At 39.3% G+C, this 18849-nt stretch overlaps 1 protein-coding gene across 4 annotated transcripts in view; it reads right to left on the minus strand.

Annotated features, from left to right (window-relative positions):
- The window catches only part of il11ra (interleukin 11 receptor, alpha), an 85245-nt gene extending 67631 nt beyond the window's left edge, over positions 1-17614 (minus strand). For 3 of the 4 annotated variants that reach the window (XM_043681816.1, XM_043681992.1, XM_043681737.1), the window contains exon 1: positions 17448-17614. The gene's annotated coding sequence lies outside the window, so the exon portion shown is untranslated. Of the gene's footprint in view, positions 1-6183; positions 6277-17447 lie in introns of all 4 variants that reach the window. The other variant, XM_043681899.1, reaches the window with a different exon arrangement.
- Positions 17615-18849: the final 1235 nt, after the last annotated feature.

Here is an 18849-nt window from a genome sequence, read left to right on the forward strand (position 1 = left end):
GGAGGAGCTCTCCTCCTCCCTCTACAAGGATCTCAGTGAGTCCCTCTCTCACTGCACCCCACAGGTCATCTATTCCCAGCACCCCTCACCCAAATTCCCTCCCCCCTACCCTTTATCTCAGCCCACTTGGCAGACCAGCCTCATTCCTTAAGAAGGCCTTATGCCCTAAACGTCGATTCTCCTGCTCCTCGGATGCTACCTGGCCTGTATTTTTCCAGCACTACAGTCTTCAACTCTAGTCACCAGCATCTGCAGTCCTCATTTCCAATAAAGAACAACTGAGTAAGCTTCACAGAGTCAGGAAGGGGAGATCACATCCTGAGTGCGATACAGTCCAATTTAAGGTCTTTTAACATGATAAGTTGAATCTTTTAGTAATAATCATAAAGCAAACTTTACACAGTGAGATCCCATTCAGAATGAGGGGGAAGGTGGGGTTTTTGCTTTCTTTTCAATCATAGTTTGGAATTTTTGTTTAAAACAGGATAATTTGAAGTCCAAGATCGGCTGCCCAGCACAAAACAAAAAGTGACATCACAGGAAAACCAAATGGTTGGTAATAGCTGCTAATTTGACAATTGTAGGTTAAAGATAAATGGGCATGATATTTACAGATCAAAAACTGAAGACCAGAATTATTTTTAAATCAAATTAAGAACTAAGTAAACAAAACAGAGATGTTGGGCCAGTCAACTGCTGTAACTACATAATGTGGGAGCTGATGGACCTCATTGTGGTTCACAGTGGCCACATCTGTAGCAAGTGTTGGTTACTTGAGGAACTCTGGTTCAGAGTTGATGAGCTGGAGTCTGAGCTTCAAACAGTGACACATCAGGGACAGGGAGAGTTACCTGGATGTTGTGTTTCAGGAGAATCAGAATTCAGTCAGTGATCAGGGATATGAAGGTATGACTATGAACGAGGAAGATAGAGGGATCCAGAAGATGGTTCAGAAGGAGCCCTAATTCTTGAGCTAGTGCAACAGGTTTAAAAGTCTTGCTCCCTGTGTGGACAACAGGAGGGGCATCAGCAGGGATGAGCAAACCAACCATAACACCATGGTATCGGAACCATTCCAGAGGGTGGGGGGGGGGCAGGCAATGCAATGTATTTGTAATTAAGGATAATATAGTCAGGGAAACTGACACTGTCCTCCGTGGCCACAGTGGAGTGTCCCAGAGCCGGTGTTGCCTGCTTGGGTGCCCATGATCAGCATTTCCCATTTGTGCTGCAGAGGAATTTGGAGTGGGAGGGGAAGATCCAGTTGTTGTAGTCCACGTCAATGTCAATGACATAGGTAGGAAGTGGGAAGATGTTCTGCTGAGGGAATATGAACAGCTATGTGTGAAATTAAAAAGCAAAACCAAAAAAGGTAATAATTTTTATATTACCACCTGAACCACAAGCTAATTGGCACAGGTCAAAAGATTGGTGTGGGACAAACAGAGGCGAATTAATGGGGTACAGGCATCATACTGGGGAGACAAGGGAGCTGTACCGATGGGATGGGGTCTGTCTGATCACTCTGCAACCAGTGTCAAGGTGAATCATGTAACTCAGGATGTAGATCAGGATTTAAATGAAAATAGCAGGGGCTATGAAGCAGGGGTGTCAGTTGCATGAAAATCAAAGTTACAACAGAGGGTAGGATTCCGGGGTTGATTGTTACCAGAAAATGAAAAGATGGGACAAAATGTGTGAATGTCAAATTGTATCAAAGGAACCAGAAAAGTGCAGGGAAATTCAATAATAAAGCAAACTCAAAAGGCTTTGTATATAAATGCACAAAACATTTAGAATAAGATAGGCAAACAGATGGTGCAAATCAAGGTAAGTCAATTTGATCTCACAGTCATTACAGAACTATGGCTACACAAAGATCAAAACTGAGATATTCTGTGATATCTGACATCTCAGAGTCAGGAGGGAATGGAAACGGTGGTGGGATACTACTGTTATTAAGAAGGGAAATGAGGACAGTTATGAGAGATGATGACGGCTCAAATAACAGAGTCCATTTGGGTGAAGGTTAAAAAAAAAAGCAAGAGAAAGAGGAGATCATTAGAAGATGTGTACAGACCCACAAATAGTAGGCAGCCTGTGGGAAAGGCTTTAAATCAAAAACAACATAAACATGTAAATATAATTGAGTAATAATTGCAATCGACTTTAATCTTCATGTTGATTTGGTTAATTAAATTGGAAAGGATAGATATGAAAATGAATTCAAAAACATTACATTCAGGATAGTTTCCTAGAGCAGTGTGTCATGGAACCAAGCAAGGAGCAAATTTTCTTGGATCTGGTAACTGATAATGCGGCAGGTTTAATAAAATGATCTGAGTAAAATATCTCCTAGGAAGTAGCGATCACTATGATGAATTTAATATTGAGTTCGGAAGCAATTTAAACTTAAATGAAGGGAATTACAATGAAATGATTCGTTAAAATCAACTATGTGGATACATTAGCAGGAATGACAGTAAACAAGCAGTGGCAGCCATTTATGGAGGTAATTCATTTCTCTGCAAAAACACATCCCAGCAAGGAGGGAACATTCTAAGACAGTGATAAACCAATCATGCCTAACCAAAGAAATTAAGGAGAATATTAAGTCGAAAGAGGAAGCATACAAGGCGGCTAAAAAAAAAATCACCGACAGGCCCGACAACTAGAATAAGCTCAGAATCCTGCAATGGAGGACTAAAAACTGAGATTAGGTTAACAAGAAATATTAAAATTAACAAGAGCTTCTTTAAATATATTTTTAAAAGGGGTCAAAGTGAACATAAGCCCTGAATGAAATGAATCCGGGGAGATGGTTTTTAGAAACAAGGAAATGGCAAAGGGGTTAAACAGATATTTTGAATCAGTCTTTTCAGTCCATTAATACTAAAGAATATAGGGGAAGAATTAAAATATCACCACCATCATTAGACAAGTAGTATTAGACCAACTAAGGGGACTAAAGGCAGACAAGTACCTTGGCCCTGATGACTTACACCTGAAGATTCTAAAAGCGGCATCTACAGGGATAGATGTAATTTTCCAAAATGTTGGATTCTGAAGAAGGTTGGAAATATGCTCATGTGACACTCCTATTTAAAAGTGGAGGGAAGCAAAAAGTGGGCTGAGCAGCCTAATGCCTATTGTTGAAAAATGTGTTGCTGGAAAAGCGCAGGTCAGGCAGCATCCAAGGAGCAGGAGAATCGACGTTTCAGGCATAAGCCCTTCTTCAGCTGCCTGACCTGCTGCGCTTTTCCAGCAACACATTTTTCAGCTGATCTCCAGCATCTGCAGTCCTCACTTTCTCCTAACACCTATTGTTGGAAAAGTGTTGGAATCAATTATTAAAGAAGTAATAATCAAGCAGAGTCAGCATAGCTTCATGAAAGGAATATAGTGTCTGACTAATTTATTTGAGTTGTAGAATCATATAGCACGGAAACAGACCCTTCGGTCCAATAGTCCACGTCAACCAAGTTATCTAAACTAAACTAGTCCCACTTGCCTATTTAAATGGAGAAAAACTCCTCTTCTGCAACTGTACAAGGTGCTGGTGAAATCACATCTAGGGTACTGTGAACAGTTTTGGTCCCTTTATTTAAAGGAAAGCTATTGTTTCATCAGAGGCAGTTTAGAGAAAGTTCACTATGATAATCCTTGCTTTGGAGGGATTGTTTTATGAGCAAAGGTTAAACAGGTTGGGACTCACTCAATTACAAATATAATTCTTAGCAAAACGAGGGGGGATATCATCAAGACAAAGGACTCTTAAGGGGCTTGACCGGATAAATGCTGAGAGGATAGTTCCCCTCATGAGCAAGTCTAGAACCAGAGGGTATAGTCTCAGAATAAACAAGCATCAGTTTAAGGCAGAGATGAGGAGGAATTTCCTGTCCGAGAGTTGAGAGTCTTGAAACTCCTTGCCACAGAGAGCTGAGGGCATAGTCCTGGTGTATATTTAAGGCCGAGACAGATAGATTCTTGATCTGTAATGAAAACAAGGGATATGGGGAAAATACATAAAATGGACACGAGGAATATCAGATTAGCCATGATACTACTGAATGGCAGACCAAGCTCAAGGGGCCAAAATGCCACTCCTTTTCCTCTTTCTTATGGCCTTAATGTAATACAATTCCAATTTAGGATGGCGTGTGGCTAGGATGGGAAATTGCAAACAGTGGTATTCTCTTGCATCTGCTGCCTATCTGGTTCTAGGTGGTAGAAGTAATGTGTATGGAAGGTGTTGTTGAAGGAGCCTAGTGCATTGCATCAGTAGATAACACAAAGTGCTGTCTCTGTGTCGCTGGCGAAGGGAGTGAAAACTGGAAGTATCAATGGGGTGCATATCAAGCAGACTAAACATAGAAACCAGGAGCTGTAGGTGGCCACTTGGCTCTTCCAGTATGCTACACCATTCAATACGATTATGACTGATCATCTATCTCAACGCCGTATTTCCACTTTCTTCCTATACCCATCGATACCTTTAAAATCTAAAACTTTATCTTTCTCTTTCTTGATTATACTCAGTGACTTGGGCTCCACAATCTCCTGTACTTGAGAATTCCATGAGTTCATTCTCCACTGAGTGAAGTAATTTACTCACATCAGCCCTAAATGGCCTGCCCCATATCCTGAGACAAAATCTTCTGGTTTTAGCCTCTTCAGCTGGGGACAAGCCTGTACCTAGTCTGTTGGGCCCCGTAGGGAAAAGGGGTGAGAGTTGAGATATGGAAATGAAATAGACATAGTTAAGCTAACCACAGTGAGGGCTGTGGTAAAAAAAGTTATACTGGAGACATGAATGAATAAGATGGTATTATTAGAACAGATGCAATACAGATGGAGTAATTGGGAGAGTGAAACAGAATTGCTACAGTAAGCAAGATATTGGACTACAAGTAGGGCAATAAATAAACACAAATTTTATAAACAGGAAAATAAGACTAACTTTACAGCCAGCAGAAAATTCAGAAGGAAATATTTTTAAATCAAAACTTATACAAGAGCACTGCCAATTACTTGTGGAACCGAAGGCTATAAAATATAAAAAGGAAGTGTAGAATATTTGCATAGGCTAACTAATAAAAGGCCTTATGGGATTCCACGGAAATAGCATAGGTTCCAACAGCAAACAATCTAACATTTCAGGAAGAGGGAAAGGAAATAACAGTCTCCATCACAATCTCAAACATCCTTGGATTTGGAAGTTCTTTTTCTAGAAAACTGGAAGGCTTCCAATGTAACACCTTGATTGAAAAACCTCATCATGAAAAGGGTGGTGGACACAGATGCAATAACAAAGCTTTCAGAGAGGAACTGGATAAGTTCTTGGAAAAGGAAAAAGGCAGGGATGCGAGATTAGCTGAACAGCTCCTTCAACATGTTGACCCAGGCACAGCACTTATCAGGCTGTGTGTAACTAATGTGCCTCGCCACCACTTCACATCATTTCAGAGTCAGCACTTGAAGCTTGCTGATAGTATCGTAATGAGGCTGGCCGTGAAAACATTTTGGAGGCTCTCACTGTCAAGATTGGACAGGCAATCAATTGCTGAATCCACCAGCCATTCACTGTGACATAAATGGAAAACAATCTGGAATGCCGTACCAGAAGGTATAGTGGAAATGGAATCTACTATAACGATTCAAAAGGAAAGTAGATTAAATGTGTGAAAGAAAATGTAATTAAAAAGTTTTTGGGAAAGGGAAAAAGAAAGCCAACTAACATAATAGCTCAGAGAGCTAGCATTGCTATAATTGGCCTAATGGCCTCACTCTGAGCTGTAAAATTTTATAATTTATTTTCATCTTCCCCGATTAGATCCCAAAGTGGTGTACCAGACTTCAGCCCTAACACAACTAGTCCTTATTGTAAAACATTTGGGACTGACAGTGAGATTTATGTTTACAAATTTTACTGCATTGGAGCATACAAAAGAAAAGCAACACGTTTAAGACTTATCGATCAATATTTTGGAGACATTCAACAATCTTTCTCCAGTAATTATCCACAAGGCATTAGTATCTCTACTGAATTAGATGAACAAATTTTTGAGGTTGTTCCAATTTTTGAGTTTTCCTTGAGCTAATTCTCTACTAGGTCCACTAATGCATTCTGCCAATGCTCTGGGGGAATTACAGGAATGTTAGTCACAAAGATTTTGAACAAACCTGGTATACTGGGCTAAATATTTGTTCCAAGGTCTGTTCTTGGTGTAGGGCTAAATTATGGATCTGTAACCCAGAGGGATCTGCAGCAGGACACTGGAGGAGAATAGGAAGGATGATCAGTTAAGATGCTGCCTTGAGGTACTTATATTTAATTAGGAGTAGTCTGCAACCCTGCAGTGAAAGGGCCAGTGGGAGTACTCGAGAATTTGCAATAAAGTGGATGAATAACTCACAGAGAGAGATAAACAGGTAAACAGTGGGACATACGGAGAGGAGGGTGCCCAGGGATGGGAACAAGGACCCTGAATCTAAATAAAACAAACTATGGAATGAGGTACAAGGCAGCTACAATAATTTGGGATACATTACTTAAGGGGGATCTGAAGGATAGGTAATAGCAAACTTTTAAGTAACGTGAAAGAAACAGCTGTTCATTTTTGACTAGCACAAAAATAAAATGGGAAAGGTGGCCTGACCATGGCAAGGTAAATTAGGGAGAATATTAGATCTGTGGAAGGGCATGCAAATTGGCCACAAAGAGTAGCAAACCTGAGGCAGGATGAATTGAGTACTAAAGTACTCTCCGGAAACATTACAAATCGCCGGACTACAGTGAGGGGTACTAGGTCACACTTTCCTTCAAAAGGGCCAGCACAAACAGAAGAACTACTTCTACACAATCTCAAGTAACATTGGGCAACCACAGTATCATCATTCACCAAGGCATTGACTAGGAAATAGAAATTGGCAACTTTTTCTGATATGTATCCAACCTATCAATGGCATGTGCAATGAGGAAAAGTCAACAACTGGTGTTAGCTCAGATTGCACAAGTAGAAGTTCACAACATTTTCAGCACATTTTGCCAAGAAACGTGCACATTATGTTTTGTTTTTGATGAGTGCACAAACTTCTAACTAGGATGTTCAAATCAACCAGCAAACCAAGGAATTTACTGAATTATGTAAATACAACAAAATAAGTGACAAGTGACTATTAGCCAATTCATGGAGCAAGAAGGAACACTTCCTTCTACAAACAAAGCCTGTTTGGAGCATGTTAACCATAAACCATCAAACTTTTAGTTACATTGTAACCTCTCCAATCTGAAATGCTTAGGGCTATGGCATTTCCAGATTGAGATTTTGTAGATTATTGATTAAGATTAGAATTCAGAAGGAAGAGTTTAAAAAGGTTTTATTTTATTCGCACATGATCAATTAGTGTTGGGAACACTATTTGAAATTAAAGTAAATAAGCTATAAACTGTGTTCTGATGAAGGATCACTGATTCAATGTTAAATCTGCTTTTTCTCTGCGCAGATGCTACCAGCTCTGCTATGTTTTTCCAGTACTTTGTTTTGGTTTCATGCTATAAACTAAATTTGAATAGTGGGCAAGGGTGGCAAATGCTGGAGCTGTTGTTTGGGAGCCAGAGTTCAAATGCTGCCAGTAAATAGATATTACACCACCCTATGTCCACACCTCTGCCAACCATTCTAAAATTATCTTCAGATCTCCCACATGCTTTAATACACATTTATATTCCATTAAAACTATTTTTGGCGATCAAGCTTTAGTTGAAAAGTAAGATGAAATTTCAGTGTATATTGACTCAGGCAGTATATTCTGGTCCACAAAAATAAAACAATTACGTCAGTGATACAATAAAGTGATAGTCCCAATGTGTTTTGCTCGACGTAAAACTACTTCACAAAAGATGGGCAATTGGGGGTGGTGTCTTGCACAAACCAAAAAGGTGGTACAAGGAAAGAACAAAAAAAAAATGTGATACCACAAACATTTTAAATTTGAGGTGGGAGGGCTATTGGTTTTCATCTCTAAAGCCCAGTATAAACAGGTGAGGAAAATATCCAGGGAAAGATACAAGGGACCTAAAGGGCAACATTTTCATGCAGAGGGTGGTGGGTGTGTGGAATGGACTGCCAGAGGAAGTGGTGGAGGCTAGTACAATTGCAACATTTAAAAAGCATTTGCATGGATATATGAATAAGAAGGGTTTGGAAGGATATGGGCCAAGTGCTGGCAGGTGGGGCTAGATTAGATTGAGATATCTAGTTGGCATGGACAAGTTGGACCGAATGGTTTGTTTCCATGCTGTGCATCTCTATGATTCTATGACAATAGATTGTGCCTGAATTTCTCTTGATTCTTCTTGCATTTTGTAAATTAAGTTCCATATTCTGCTCCATTACATTGTAATCCATACAGGAACAAACATAACCCTCTCTGGAAAAAAAAGCTTTGCTGCAGGCTATGTATAAGATTATTAACTTGACACTCATTGAGATTGAAAGAAATCAAGATGACCATTCATCTTTTTTCACTGACATCTCAGTACATTTCTGAGGAGATCCAAAGGCAGCTTCATTAGTTTAGTGCAACCATTCAAATAATAGCTTCTTAACACAGGAAAGTCATTTTTATTGAAGTATAAAAGTACAAAAAGTACAAAATAACAGGTGTTGAGAAATAAGGCAATTATATTGCACCCATCCAGTGGGGCATTTCAACTAGAATGACTGTGGCCTCCAGTACTTTCTCGGAACTGTTTTTCAACATCTGTGGCAAGTCTCTCTTCCATCAAAACCAAAATAGGATTTCTTGTTAGTTGTATTCTGATGCACTAATACTACACATTGATATTGTTAAAAGAAAAGCAAAATAAATATTTAAATACTAAAAATATTCCAAGTTACTGAATTATGCTTTTTCAGAAAATCTACCAGTAAATTCAAAACTCCTTCACTTGTTATATGATATTTAAATATCCAAACGGAGATGTCTGCAGGCTGTATCTGAAATACAGAAATCTTTGTCATAATGGATCTGTTATCAATTTAGAAAACTTCAATGCCATAAACTCTTAAAAAATACATAATTTTCTTACTAACTAAAATGCAAATCAAATGATTAGATTGGATTCCCTACAGTTTGGAAACAGACCCTTCGGCCCAAAAGGTCCACACCGACCCTCCGAAGAGCAACCCACCCAGACCCATTCCCCTACATTTACCCCTGACTAATGCACCTAACACTACGGGAAATTTAGCATGGCCAATTCACCTAACCTGCACATCTTTGGACTGTGAGAAGAAATCGGAGCACCTGGAGGAAACCCACGCAGACACGGGAAAAATGCGCAAACTCCACACAGACAGTTGCCAGCAGTGGGAATTGAACCCGGGTCCCTGGCGCTGTGAGGCGGCAGTACTAACTATTGAGCCACCATGCCGCCTAAATCTATGATTAAACTGCTGTTTAACTCTGTCAACACACCACTTATTAACATATTCTATCAGCAATCCAAGGACATTCAAATTTTGTGTTGCAATTTCCTTGAAAGCCAAAAGTACATGTTATTTTCCAAATACTTTGGTATATACTTTAATGGGAACAACAAATAGACATTATTTGAACTAGTTATTTGTGTTGGTACTTAAATAAATACAAAGTGAAGCTTAAATTATCAGATTGGCATGTTCTTACAAATGGGGAGAATTTTGAGAGAGTGGGAAGCACCAAAGAGCTCCACTTTGTGCATCACAAACTTTAGCAGCTATATCACATTTGCTAATTCAAATCATTTTAAAGAAAATATGGCTTCTGCAGAGCAGAGGTGTGCCAGGTATGTAACTACAAGTATGGCTTCAGTTCCCATTCATACACTTACCTCTTATGTCCCCCAAAGATCAATCCTTAGCCTTTTCCTATTCCTCAATGTCATGCTGCTCTTTGGTAGCATCATTCAAAGCACAATTTTTAAATTAAAAACTTTTAATCCTGCAAATTTTCTGTCCTTTAAATTTTGAATGTCCTGGCCTCAAGACACAAATCTCTAATCTTAAAAATTATTTTTTCCAAAATATTTAAATTGCCCTTTAGTCACTTTAATTGTACTCTGCGACTTTGAGACTGGAGTCTCAGTATAAATTAATTTTCCATCCCTTACTCTGCACACTGCAGCTGAGCCTGCTCATGATGGCAATGACACTCATGCCAAGGGCAAGTTCACCTACCTTGCCTGACCTTATGCGCAATTATTTTAAAGTGGTTTTCCCCTTGCCCATAGGGATTTCTACCTGTACTGAGAACTGAAAACTCTCTGCACAGATCCTTCTACTGTAACCTCCCAATGTGACTAGTTTTTCCTCTTTTCCTTCACTGTCTTTCCTGTGCTACTTACGAGCTTGGGGGTGCCGGTATCCCCTGCTTTTTGAATGTTCGCTTTATGCAATTTCACTTTTACAAAACAACTACTTTAGTACCTGTTTTTTCAAATCCAAAGAGAATTTTCCCTTTTACAAAAAACTGCGATACTTTTTCCCACATAAATCATTTACATTTTTGGATTACGAAAGGTTTCCTGGGAACATACTACTTTCAGATAGCGGGAACTACCTGTAAAAGTTTTATGCTCTAACACTGCTTTTGCCCCACTACTGTTCCAAGAATGCTGCTGCCTGCTTGTCTGCTCACAGCTTTTGATTACTGCTTTCAGAATACACAGACAACTTTCTTAAAGAGGTACACACACTTGTCTTCAGAATTCTTCCTCCTCCTGGGTCAAATGGATTTGTTTCACTGTTGTTACCCTAAGGTAATTATGCAACAATGCCTACCACTGATCACCATACCATATATTGCATTACCAACCAGTATTGGCTTGTGGTTGGAGTACAGAGCTGCCATCAAACCTATTTTCCAGATATTTAAGATCAACCTGTTCAGACATGTGATGACACATTTCTGGAATAAGTGGGTTTTGAACCCACATCCTTCTCGCCTAAAGGTAGAGACACGAATACTGTGCCAAAGACAGTATTTGGCACTGGTCAGAGCGTTGGTGAGGTCACTTTTGGAGTACTGTAGTCACCCTGCCATAGGAAGGATATTATTAAATTGGAGAGGGTGCAGATGAGATTTGCAAGGACTGGAGGGTATGATTATAAGGAGAAGCTGGATAGGCTGTGACCTTCTTCAAAAGGGATATGAGTCAAACGCAGGCAAATGGGACTCTAGTTTAGTTTGAGAAACTTGGGTGGCATATACAAGTTCGACCAAAGAGTCTGTTTCGAAGCTATACGACTATGACTCTATAAGATCCTTCTAACCTCCTTTCCATGCTAATGGTAAGTACCTCTCTAATTTAGCAATAGTAGAGCACTAACTATTATTGAGTAAACAAGTGAGGACACTTGTCTTACAGAAGATGCAGTTTCTTGGATAATAGCACAGGTACAAGTTATAATGACTGGTTAGTCATAATTACAAGACTATCGCTTTCCATCAATACCTCATGCTAGGCTGCTTTTTTTTAAATGTGACATTGTCAGCTTGAGTGTAAATTAATCAAACTTAAACATTAACTCCTTCTGAACCATTTCTTTATAGAACAGGTGCAACATCACTGATTAACATGTCCAGTTTTGCACTGCTTCCTTCAGGGGAGATGTTGTACTTGTATTGGTATCATGTCATCAAAGGCAAATACCTCAAAGGAACAGGGAGAAATTGAGGACTGCAGATTGGAGGAGGTCAGAGACAAGACTGTGTGGTGCTGGAACAGCACAGCAGGTCATGCAGCATCTGAGGTGCAGGAGAATTGACATTTTGGGCAGGAGCCCTTCATCAGAACGGAGGGAACTGTCCCTCAAAGGAATAGTTGGCCTTATGAAAAAAGGCTGAGCTAATAATGTTTGGAATATAGAAGTGAGAATGTTTCTCATTCAAACAAAGATAAATACAAGCGTACTGACTTACTACTGCGAGTACGATGTAAGGAGGACAAAATGTGTCAAGATATACATTACAATTTAATTTACATAATTTTATATTCTCAAACTGGATTTTATTTTGGCTTTTTAAAAAAAATTCAATTGAACAGATGGTTTCTATTACCAAAAAAGAACTAATTCTATATACTAACCATGAGATAAATGGGATAATTTCTGTCACCAGATGTTTCTACATTGGCCTTAAGAGGTTCTTCACCTCTAATTCTAACACTGCTCTTATCTATAATGGTCTTATGTTCCTCCTGATGCATAGGTTTCACATGTTTGGTGGCAATACCAATGTAAATTTTCTGCATTCAGTAACTGCTTGAAACATCCTTCTTCTACAGTCAGTTGTTTTATGCTGCGTTCCCAAGATCTACAAGTCACTCACCAGTCACCAGTTTCTCTGAAGCTTCTTCAAAGCTAACTATGGTTAGTTGTATATTCACACCTAGTACTTGATCTCATTATAAATACAGGGCGACCCCCATAACTGCGACTTCATTTTCCGTGGCCCAACCATATTATAGGGAACTTTCCGGAACCAGGGACTGGGGGCTGCCAGAAATGTAAATTTCCCATTTAAATTAGTGGATTAATTCCTACCCACGGTTTTGGGCTTCCGCGGTAGATCTGGAATGTATTGCCCGCAGGTACGGGAGGGACTACTGTATTATATGAAATTATGAGAGACATGGATGGGGTGGATAGTCAGAGTCTTCTCCCATGGTGGAAATATTAAATATGGGGGGTGGGAGCACAGATTTAAGATGATAGGGATGTTTAAAGATGTGCAAGGCAAGTTTTTTTTTAAACCCAAACAGTGGTAGGTACCTGTAATGCAGTGCCAAGGAAGGTTACAGAAGCAGATACAGCAGCAACATTTAAGAGGCATTTTAGCAAACACATGAACAGGGAGGGGAGGGAGGGCTATAGACCATATGCAGACAGATGGGATTAGCTTAGAATGGTATCATGGTCAGCACAGCTGAAAATGTGTTGCTGGTAAAGCACAGCAGATCAGGCAGCATCCAAGGAACACGAGAATCGACGTTTCGGGCATAAGCCCTTCATCAGGAATGAAGGGCTTATGCCCGAAACGTTGATTCTCCTGTTCCTTGGATGCTGCCTGACCTGCTGTGCTTTACCAGCAACACATTTTCAGCTCTGATCTCCAACATCTGCAGACCTCACTTTCTCCTCATGGTCAGCACAGACATGATGGACTTAATGGCATGTTCCTGTGCTGTTGTTCTATACTCAATATCTTAAGTGCATTTAAAACAATCAATTCAAAAGGACCAAAGAGAGGGTAAACTTTGGACACTGAAATTACAGAATTTTGTAACTGGGGGGAGAAAACTAATGTAAGGTTAGCAACAGACTCTAAACTTATTAAAATAAAGGATAGACTGACCAAGAAGTATAGTTAAAAAGAGTCTTAAATAAGACAGGTGTCTCTTTGACAGTGCAATTGTGTGAAAACAGCATAACAGTTCCAAGGATATAATAGTTTATAAAACATAAATCAAAGCTGCAGAGAAACTGTTCATTAAAAAAAAAGAGATCTGACATCAATACCTTCACTGCCTGAGGAGACACTGATGGAAGTTAATTACCTGCAAAAGGGCCACATCGGTTGGCTCTGTTCTACTCTATGTTCAATTAAACTGTGCATCAAGTCTTCAACTTTTGTTTTAATGTGAGTAAATACAAAAAAGAAAATGTGGTTGTGAAAGGTTGCTCTTTGCTACCATTAAACAGCTTGAACATAAAATGTTATAAAATCATCCCTGGTGTACGAACAGCTCACATGGGAGTGCTTTAAAGTTTAACTCAAATGAGTTACTGTTTCACTGAACCAGGTTGAAAGCCAAAGTGCGTGAAGCCAAATTCTCACTTGAGGTTACCAACACATGGTTACATTCTCAAAAGTTGTCTCAATTGGAAATAGGTAGGGAAAATTTGCAGTTAAAATTAGTAAGAAATGGTTGTTGAAAATTATGATCAACTAACAAAGACACTGAAGAGCAACAAGGTATGAGATGTTAACTCTGACTGAATATATTCAGAAGTATTGGAAATAGTAGAGATTCTGATAATTATCCAAACCAGGAACAAAATTGAACAGTTAGCATTCCAAACAGCATATTTCAAAGTTGTGTGAACATTAATGGTAAACAGAATCAATGCCAAAGTATGCTTAGAACAAATGGTAACTTAGAGTATAATTATTACAAATTTTGCATTGATGTAATGCAAAGTTGTAACATAAGTGAACAATCACACATGAAAATAACAGCAAGAAAATTGATGAGTAATTGGACCCCAACAAGCAGATGCTCAATTTTTATCCTTCTCATGCCAATAGCCTAACTAACACCTAAACTATTTCAATAACTTCTGTAACAAAAGCATGTTCACTGATTTGTTGTAAGTCAGCCAACAAAATGGCTGCATGCATAAAGAACTATGCAGATGCTGGAAATTTGATATAAAAACAAAATGCTAGAAATAATCTGCAGAGAAAATGTTGGTAATTTGGATCAATCTTTCACATCTTTTCATAAGGATGCTTTTGTTTCTTTCCACAATTGCTGTCCAACTTAAAGAGTTTTTTTCCAGAATTTTGTTTAAATTTCATTCAGCAGTTTCATTTAACAATTGATTTTTGCAATGTGTTCCAGCTTATAAAAGTCTGATGGAAAGAATGACAATGAAAAATGTGTGTTATATTGCTGAAAGAAGACATTTTGTCAAAGCTTTTTATCTTGCACTCATCAAGATAATTCACTGGAGTGTAAGATGAAAAGCCTTGACAAAATGTCTTTTCTCAGCATCACTCAAGGTCCGTAGTATCAACCGACTATTTGTGCCATATATAACATTCTCCCACTAATAAGGAGTCAAGAGAATTTTTAAAAATCTTCCCATTGTGGTCAACTACCCCAAAAGAGTGCATATCAGTTTATCCTGAACTAAAATATACAAAGATGTAATGTTTTGCTCACTTCCTATTCAACTTAAAGTTGGAAAATTAAAGAGAGTTGAGTGACAGTTGCTTTCTGTACAAAACTGAAATAAACTTATGCAGTGAAATACAAGATAAATAATTTACCAAATGCAAAAGACAATATGATGACAGTAATGGAGAAGTGGCAACACTGACTGAAAATAAAAGACTCAAGAGCTAGGACTTTAGTTGTTGAATCAAGATTTATCCCTGCTGCTTTTGTTTTTTTTCTCCCAAGCAATTAGACAAGATAAAAGGAGAAACAGACCTCAGAGTGAAATTGCAGTGTGTATCTTTTACATGAAACTCCTTTGTCATTTTATTGACAGTGTTAACACTTGACATTATGGAGAAAAATAATGGGATTAGATGAATATAATTTCAATGGAAATTATATTGTGTGCATTAAATAATGTTACAATCTTAAAACTACAGTAATCCAGAAGTGGAAAGGCCATTGAAGCAAAAGAAGGTGTAATTTTAAGGAAAATTTACTTCCAGCACTATGCCCTTCATTCAATACTGGGAAGAGTAAAGCCATTGCCTTTAATTCATATCATAAATTCTATTGTCAAGTAACCAACTCCATTCTTCACTCCCGCAAGTTGAACAGGCAGGAAATGGAAGTGTGGCTTAATTCGCTTCCCTAGGTTAACCTTCAACACCATGTTGCCATCTTTCCCACTTCTCGGGGCACCAAATGGCCAATTAAATTCAGGTCTATATGCTGGTTTTACAATGCTACTCAATCTCCACAGCCTCCTCTAGTCCCACAAACACTCAACTTGTTGTATTTGTCCAATTTTAATGTCTTGCACATCCATGATATTCATCCCTTCGACAAGTCATCTGCTGAGATCCAAGTGCTGCCTATACCTCTCCCTCCCCAAGAAAACTTAACACTACCACCAAGCTTTTCAAGAAGTGGCACCAAGCCAGATTTTAAAAAAAAGACTAATTACTTTTCATAACTACTTGGTATTTCGAAGCACTTTGCAGCAAACGAAATGCATTTTGGAATGCAGTCACTGTTGTATTATAGGGAATCCCGCAGCACGGTTGAGCATAGCAAGCTCCCACAAACAGCAATTGTTTATCGAGGGAGAAAAGTCTGCAAGGACATCATTATAACTACTGTGCTCTGCATCAAAGTTGTGTCATGAAACTTTTTATACTCACTCAAGCTAACAGATGAGCCTATGTGTTATTATTGCTAGAATGTTAATCTTGAGACCCAGATATTGTTCTGGGGACTGGGGTTCAAATTCCACTATAGTGGATGGTGCAATTTGAATTCAGTACAAATCTGAAATTAAGAGTCTAATTGTGACCATGAATCCACTGCCAATTGTCAGAAAAATCCATCTGGTCCTTTAGGGAAGGAAACTGCAATTCTTAACTGGTCTGGTCTACATGTGACCCCAGACCCACAGCAATGTGGTTGACTCTTGACAGTCTTCTCACCAATAACTCCACAAAAATGCCATCTTGACATAAACAAAACTAGAAAGAACATTTTAAGCAAGATGAAAAAAGTAAACCTTCATAAAGTTAGCACATTAACAGCACCAAAAGTAAGACTTGCAGTTGAAGAGATTTTTAAAGTTCAAGTACACTATCCGTGCAAAAGCATTTTTTTTAAAAAAAATGAAAAACACATTGCCACCGATGAGTTGAAATAATAATCTGTGCGGAGGAGGAAGATTGTTTTGGAAGTTGAGTTCTAAATCTATCTTCCAAATGTTAAAGCATTAATTGCAGCACAGTAACTGGTTAAAGGAAGGAAAGAAAGTACTTTAAACGTTACCGTTAACAGAAAGTTATAATTAACAAGCAACTACGCAGACGCAAGCTTGGTAAATTATGGACTACAAATGGAGTAAACAAGAATAAGCGACTAATAGCTAAAAAATGCTTTGACAGCTCTTAAACACAAAGTGCGGAACGTTTTTGCACTTTTAAAAATCTGATGAAAAACTACAGTCTTGTAACCTGTGATTTGAAAAAATGCACTACTGATGAGATAACCACTTGCACATACATTCTTTCAAAAAATATATACACTCGTGCTTTCTTAGTACAACTGCGAAGTAAGCCAGAGGAACATTAGAGTCACTGATGCTAGGATCGCAGAAAACACTAGGTGGATAACTGTAAAACTGTAAACCACTGTTTTAGTGGTATTTATACAACAGCTCAACTTTTAAACACGGGACTATCGGAAACTTTAAACTCTAAAGTGAAGATAGGAACACCCGGTATCGTATGCTCTGTACATAGTGAACAGAGCCAAGCCAAGCCAAACCACTCTTCGAACGCGTTAGCCCCTCACCCACCGACCAGGAAATAGAGAAACATTTCTTCCAGAAACTTTTTTTGTTGTTTGTCACGGAGCCACAACACACAACGTTTATTTAATCCATCTATCCACGCGCACAAGTCTCGGTTACCTTTAAGTTTTGTTGGTGGGTTCAGCCAGCTGGGTCACCCATGTCTCCCTCAGTCGCGCCGCTGGCTCTGTTTGTGGGAACCAAGTCAGACAGCACCCTCCGCGCTCCAGGGCAGGCGACCTGTCTGTCAATCACTCACTCCGTCCGAGACCACCCTCAGCCTCACCCTCCCTCCACCCCAGCAGCAAGGAGCTCAGCAAGCACCGGATGCGCCGCCTTCCCCGCATCCCACAACCAACCATTGGCCGCTCCCGATGTCCATCCACTGAGCAGAAGGTGCGGTTGAAATGCGAGCGCTGGGGGGGGGCAACAAAGCGACTTAAGCACTTGTGTTATTTGTGTTTTGTACGTCGTTTTGAAGCGCTTTCCTGTGCAGGCAGTGCTTTTGAAATCCATTCCCACACAACAAACAGCAATGTGATCATAACCGGATAATGTGCCTTTTTGATGTGGATTGAGGGATAATTATCAGCCAAGATTTCCCTGCTGCTTTTTCTTGTGTTTGGGAAATACTGCCCTGGGATCTCCAACATCCATCAAAGCCAGCAGCGGGATCTAAGTCCAACCTATCAGCCACCAGCCCTGGAGCCTGGTTATTTATGTTCAAAGTCTACAGTGGGAATCGAAACCAGAACAAATCGAAGAGCCGTGGGTGCTCAAGATCTCAAACACAAACAGAAATTGCTGGAGAAACTCATCAGTGAATTCTGTGAAGAGATTAACGAGGGTAACTTTGAGTCCATTTAAAGCAGAAGTTTGGACTCAGGCAGGTGGCAGGTGTTTCTTGCTGACACACGCACCTCCAAGTACCTGCAAACAGATGTATCTATTCAAACATGCACAGGACACATTACCTTAGACACGAACCTCCGCTGTGCAGTTTATATAGCATCTTTAGTGCAAAGTTTAAAAAATCACACAACACCAAGTTATAGTCCAGCAGGTTTATTTGGAAGCACTGGCTTTCGAAGCACAGCTCCTTTTTCAGGTGGGTGTGACCTGATGAAGGAGCAGCACTTCGAAAGCTAGTGCTCCCAAATAAACCCGTTGGACTACAACTTGGCGTTGTGTGATTTTTAACTTTGTCCACCCTAGTCCAGCACCTGCTCCTCCAAATCATGACCTTTAGTGCAGTAAAACAGCAGATTAATTAGATACTAAACAATAATGGTAGGAGTTATGTCCAAAAGCTTAGTCAAATTAGGTAATTTTGGGAAGGGAAAGAGGGGCAAGGTTTATTTCAGGGATCTTTGAAATGGATAAAAATTGTGGGATCAGACATTCCACTTGCTCATTTCTAATAGGTTTGGAAACAAAAATAGAAATTGCTGGAAAATCTCAGCAGTTCTGGCAGCATCTGTAGACAGAAATCAGAGTTAACATTTTGGGTTGATCCTTTCTC

Source organism: Chiloscyllium plagiosum, chromosome 1 (genome assembly GCF_004010195.1).
Source record: "Chiloscyllium plagiosum isolate BGI_BamShark_2017 chromosome 1, ASM401019v2, whole genome shotgun sequence".
NCBI classification, from domain to species: Eukaryota; Metazoa; Chordata; class Chondrichthyes; order Orectolobiformes; family Hemiscylliidae; genus Chiloscyllium; species Chiloscyllium plagiosum.